Here is a 5,947-nt window from a genome sequence, read left to right as displayed (position 1 = left end):
GTACCACTGGTACGGCGGCAACGACGACCAGCCGTAGGAAGGGAGAACGGGAAGGGAGATAAGTTCGTACGTACTATAGAGAGTTCCAGTGCGTGTTGTCTTTTTTTTCTTTTGAGGAGTAACAATGTTGTTTGTGTGTGTAGATCAAGCTCTTCTGCTTGGGCCAAGCCCAAACAGTGCAAAAAACAAATACTACAAAAGAAATATGATTTAGTGTAAAATATCACTTCCATAAAAATGATTATATTTTGAAAAATACTTAAAATTATCTAAAGAAGTTCTCGAAAATTAAAAAAAACACCTTTCAAGATAAATAAATATTCATGTTTTTCTAAACAACAAAAAATAAAAATGATTAAATAAAGACTATTCCATGTATCACAATTCTATCATCGGATTTTTCAAAAAAAAAACTCTTTCGTCAGATGAAAGTTTGTTCCTGAAGTAGGTCCCGACAAACGATATTACGATGGCTTCTTCACAACTTTATTTCAGACCTGTTTTCATATTTACATATTAATTATTCTCCAACAAATATTAAAATTACATCCAATCACATGCGCTTAAGTTGATTCACTATTAATAGGGGTAGGGGGGGCCTAACACTGCCAATGCCGGTCCCAAGCCCGAAAAAAAGTGGAGGGGGCAAAAACAAATTAACACTGCACCTTAAGATCCCACACAAGCACGGGCTAGAATTTTACAAAGTTACTATATGCAGGAAATATATTAAAGTTTTATCATGATAGAATATTATTTCGATTTTTCAAGAGAAAATTTGAACTAAATTTGGTCACATTTACAAGTCGAACTTTTTTAGTTGGCTCTGAATATCTTAGTGTTTTTTAGGAAATGGTATAGGAAGTAAGACTGCATATATACACTATATGTACCAAATAATATGGTTATGCAGCTATTTTTGCACACGGATAATTTTTTCAATTTAGGTAAGACACCTACATCGAAAATAGTACCAAATGCTACTTCATCCTTTCACCTAAGAAAATATTCATGTAATCGCAGTCCATCCTATTATGTATGCATCGTTAAAATTGTGTATTTTCATGAAAATAACTACAAATTTAATCTTGTGTGAGGTCGTTGTATGAACACATAACATCCTTTCACCAAAGGAAACCACATTTTCCCATACATGTTTTGAAATTAGGGAAGACCATAGTACCATTAAACATTGCTCCACTTAGCAAACAAAATTGAAAGAACAAAAAATAAAAGGATGCTCATGTTAAGATAATTATGTCCATCTTTGATTGCCAATTTTCAGATGCCACACGGACCAAATGTATCAGATTTAAGAATTAATACTCTGAGTTAAATACTTAGTGTTGTTCAAAGGAGGCCGACAGATGAAATCCCACATTGTCAATAAGGAAAAATAGTGACCATATTAACGTTATTTAGAGGCACATCATGAAAAGAAGTTAGTGTGCTTCACATAGGCAGACGGGCCTGCAGAAATTGGTGGCAGGGAAATGTGTACCTGCTTGAGATGTAGCCTCTTAGAAATTAGTATTGGATAGTAAGCACAAACTGGAACTAGACCAAGCGATTGATTTTGGCTAACTGAAGAAGATGCTCAGCAGACATTTGGAGTAGATGGGCTGCAGATTTGGAGCAGAGACAGTTGAACAATCAAAGAGTGAGGTGAGGTTCCCACTAAATCTACAAACTGCGATCAAATCGGTTCTAAAACACTAAACCAGATCAAAGATGTAATTAATTAATCTCCATTGCAATCAGAATGAGGAACAGAAGAGATCAAAGATGTAATTAATTAATCTCCATTGCAATCAGAATGAGGAACAGAAGAGAGAAGAGTGGAAATGGCACGCATTACCTTTGCAATATTGGAGACGACGTCACGGAAGGAGGGGAAGGCGTTGGGCAACCAGGCGCGGAGGCAGAATGAAGAGGCAACCGACGGCTGTCGAGACGCTCGCCGGGACGACAGCAAGGTGGCGGCGCTGGTGTGTGAAGCAGCGGGCGACGCACACGACAGGTCCGCCAGGATGACGATATCTGGAAGGAGGAGGCCGGCGCTATTATCCATCGAGAAACGAAGCCGACAGCACCACAACCCAGCGGCGGAGAGCCCCGGCGTCGGACGGCGGCGGGAGAGCCCTAGACGGGTCTGCTGCGCCTGGTGATGTGGAAGTGAGGAGACGGTAGTGCACGAGGAAGTGCTCGTGGGCTGGAACGGCCAGATGGATTCAGTTCTGTTAGCGTCCCAGGCCCAGGCCCAGGTCCCGACCTCAGTCATATGTTCATATGTTCAGACGTTTTCGATATGCATCGAACACATTACTACAAATAAATAGCCCATCACATTTCAAAAGATTAGACTGAAGGGAGCGCGGTACTCTTTCTTATAAGGTGGTCATAGCCCTCTCCCATATTCGAGGTGGGACTAAAGTCATTGGCGACGCCCAACGGCCAGCGTCTCTGACACCCCATCCCGCTAAACAGGGCGGACTAGGGTCCAGCTCTGATACCAATTGTTAGCGTCCCAGGCCCAGCTCCCGACCTCCGGCATATGTTCGGACGTTTCCGGTGCGCATCGGACACACCACTATAAGTAAAGAGTCCACCACATCCAAAAGGCTAGCCTGGAGGGAGTGTGGAACTCTTCCTTATAAGGTGGTCCTAGCCTCCTCCCATATCTGAGGTGGGACTAAAGTCATTGGCAACGCCCAACGGCCAGCGTCTCTGACAAATTCGGCCTTTTTATTTTCTCCACTCACTATTGAAACAGACCGGGCCGACCAAAGTGGGTCTAGCAAATGTATATATCACATCGAACCATTTTTTTCCTTTTTTTATTTTTTTCGAAAAGGAGTAATTCCCCGGATGCGGATTTTTCGCTCTTGGAGCATATGCTCCCTGAACAGTAATATCAAAGTAAGATTATATAAATTTTAAAAGTTCTAAATTTTTGGAAGATTTTCATATTAGCGCAGCAAGTGTGCTTGACAATTTTCATGTTTGATGGGATAGCACTGCTTCATCGGTGAAAAACATTGAAATTAAGTATAACATTCGGCGTTCGACTTTTTTCATACAGGTCAAAATGCTTAAGTTTTTCCCTTAAAATTTTTCATGTACCATTTGGGTATGACAATGAACACATCTATTTTTTTCTATTTTTAAATATTTGTAAAATTTATTTTTGACGCGCATGGAGCATGTGTTAACTATAGCCAAAATGGATTTTTGGAATTCCCCTAGCTACCTATCGTCATGCAGAGCTGAACATATCCTAACGAACGATGTTAGGTAGGCTTTTACTAAAAAGTGATACTTAAGGACACCTGTTTACTTACGTTAGTCAAAATTGAATATAAGAAGTGTTACAGAATGAAAAAAAGGATTGAGTATTGCTAAATTTATCGCCCGTTGCAAACGCACGGGCATTTGTACTAGTAGTTTTAATAGTATTTCCAAAGACAAATTAATTTTAATAACTGGGTAGTAAAATTAGGTCTGATTGCATTCTACACGTGGCATATAACGATGATCTGATGCTCTCAACATTGTTGTACTATATAATAAGCTTCAAATATCAGATGTTAGAGTGTCGATGTTTGGTATTTCTGAACTATTTTCATCAAATGTTGATGCATTTTTCCGGTACTTATGCGGAGTAGTTGACCATCTCTGATGTTTGGTATTACTGAACTATGTCCATCAAATGTTGATGCATTTTTCCGATACTTATGCGGAGTAGTTGACCATCTCCGTCGTGTCATATCTTGTTAGCCTAGGTAAGTCAGTTATTATTTTTAAGGTAGTCTATAGTGTACTGTTTTTTCATGTACTTATGATTATATGTAATGCATAAAAGGCAGTATCATCCATCTAGTTCACTATGATTGAGATGTCCTCTACCCAGCGAATGTTCAAGCCAACACCCATCTACTTCATATGTATGCAAGTAGCGGCGCATGCTCTTTTTAATAAATCTTTGTTTCTGTTTGACCAATTCCTTTGGTTTGTACTGCATGGACCACTCTTATGTAAGAAATTCCCAAATAGACAATGGATAATGGTACATTAAAGTACATAATTGATAATGTATAATTAGTTGAGTGAAATCGGTTCTGGCTCTCCATGTTTGATGCGGTGAAGCAGAATATGTGTAAAGCACTACCGAGTTTTGCTATCCTGGCCTAGCATTTTAGTCCTGTTGTACAATGGAGATTCCAACGGTCATAGTCCATGGATGCTGCTAGTCAGTAGGTTAATAGCATGACCCCTTTAAAAAATAGTATTATTTATTTATTAGCAACTTCTTTCCTTTCTTTATTATAGTTTGAGCACTTCTTTAGATAGCAAAATTTTTGATCTCATTTATTTGTTGTTTCTACCAAGTGTTTGTCCTCATGTTTGTAATCATTCATTGAATATTAGGAGCAAAAAAGTGAAAATCTGAGTAGTAGAGGTGCAGGTCTATCATAAGGATGTGTTCATTTCCAGGAATGATTATGTGGATCAGACATGTTACGGATCTACATCTTCAATTGAGTACGCCTCCTTTTCACATCTATTGCTGTTATAAACAAAAGCCTCTTTCTTTAATTCTCTGAGACTAAAATAAATTTAAGTATATATGAGAAATGAAGAAGTAATATCAATAAAATTTGCATAATTAAATATTAGGATGAGCAACATATGCAAAAAAAAATCAAAGAGGAGAACTCTGAACTTCATTTTTTTATCTGATAAATTTTGTAGCGACAGTGATGATCGTTTGTGTGTGCAAAACCTCCAGTAACCATACTTGCAAAAAGTTTTATCCATAGAATGGTCCCTGTCTTCTCACCACTGGAAGAATTTCACCATGTAAAGGTAATGTAAAAAGTTATATACATAACTTTAAAATTGCTTACATAATATAAATAACTTACTCTAGCAAAAGAACATAATCTCGCTTATGTTTGAAGTTTGGTGTGATTGTGAAGACAATTAAGCCGGGCTGGTGGTCGGCTGAGTGGACACAAGTCTTGGAATAATAGAGGGTAATGGTTTGATCCTTCAAACTTTCAGAACCGGTCTAGTCCAAAACTTCAGTTATAGTGAAATTCTCTAAAGGACTTGTGTCAAATCTTTCAGGGAGGCGCATTAGTAGGAGAGGAGTTTCAGAGTTTAGCCAAGGTTGCTTGACGGTGTTCTATGGACTATGGTTTATCAGTTGCAGGACCTAATTTATTCTTCCCTTCAATTGTATATGTGCATGGTGCGAACTTTGACAGTGAGACCGACAAAATCGCATGCAGAATGCTTTAGCCGCAGTCCAAAAGGTTTAATGTTGTTAGTTCCTAGCAGTTCTGGTGTAACCACGAAGTGAGATGCGTTTTAATTATGCAGTTTTTATATAAAAATTTATAGGCTTATATTATGTAGTTCATAAGCAGACAATCAAGATACTTGAAATGCATTAGCCATTTACTAAATGAATAGAGTTGGGAAGAAATCAAAGGTAAGGATTAGGCCGTAGATAATAAAAAGGAGGTGACAACCACCAATTTTTAAGATCAAGAAAACAGTGCTTATTGTGTCATAAGCGAACATTGCTTGTTTTCTCCATGTCTGTCATGCAGACCTTGAGCCAAAGAGGTCAATTATAATTTTGATATTTGTTAGGTACCTCGAAATAACTATTCCTATGTAGATAATAAAAATTACCTGATCTGAGCACTAAGATTTGTTTGTGCAGGTGCAAAGGGATTAGAAGATGCTTATGGGACAACTGTGAATGTTGACGGGAAATAGCTATTTCAAAGTTTGATTAAGAAAGTCACAATAATCAAAATCTTAGGTGGAAAATTCAATTGACTGAGATGTCCATGTACACTAATGGCCAGGAACCAATATTTTATTGTCTGGTGGTTATTCTCCTTTCATGTACATTGCATGTGACAAAAGAATC

At 38.1% G+C, this 5,947-nt stretch overlaps 1 long non-coding RNA gene across 1 annotated transcript; it reads right to left on the bottom strand.

Moving 5' to 3' along the window:
* Positions 1-438: 438 nt before the first annotated feature.
* LOC119302340 lies at positions 439-2,196 on the bottom strand. The gene is made up of 3 exons (XR_005147474.1): positions 1,859-2,196; positions 1,502-1,622; positions 439-497 (listed from the first exon to the last, which is right to left on the bottom strand). It is a non-coding gene; the product is annotated as an uncharacterized LOC119302340 (long non-coding RNA).
* Positions 2,197-5,947: the final 3,751 nt, after the last annotated feature.

This window comes from Triticum dicoccoides, chromosome 5A (assembly GCF_002162155.2).
Source record: "Triticum dicoccoides isolate Atlit2015 ecotype Zavitan chromosome 5A, WEW_v2.0, whole genome shotgun sequence".
Classification (NCBI taxonomy): domain Eukaryota; kingdom Viridiplantae; phylum Streptophyta; class Magnoliopsida; order Poales; family Poaceae; genus Triticum; species Triticum dicoccoides.
This window is presented reverse-complemented; position numbering and strand designations above follow the sequence as displayed.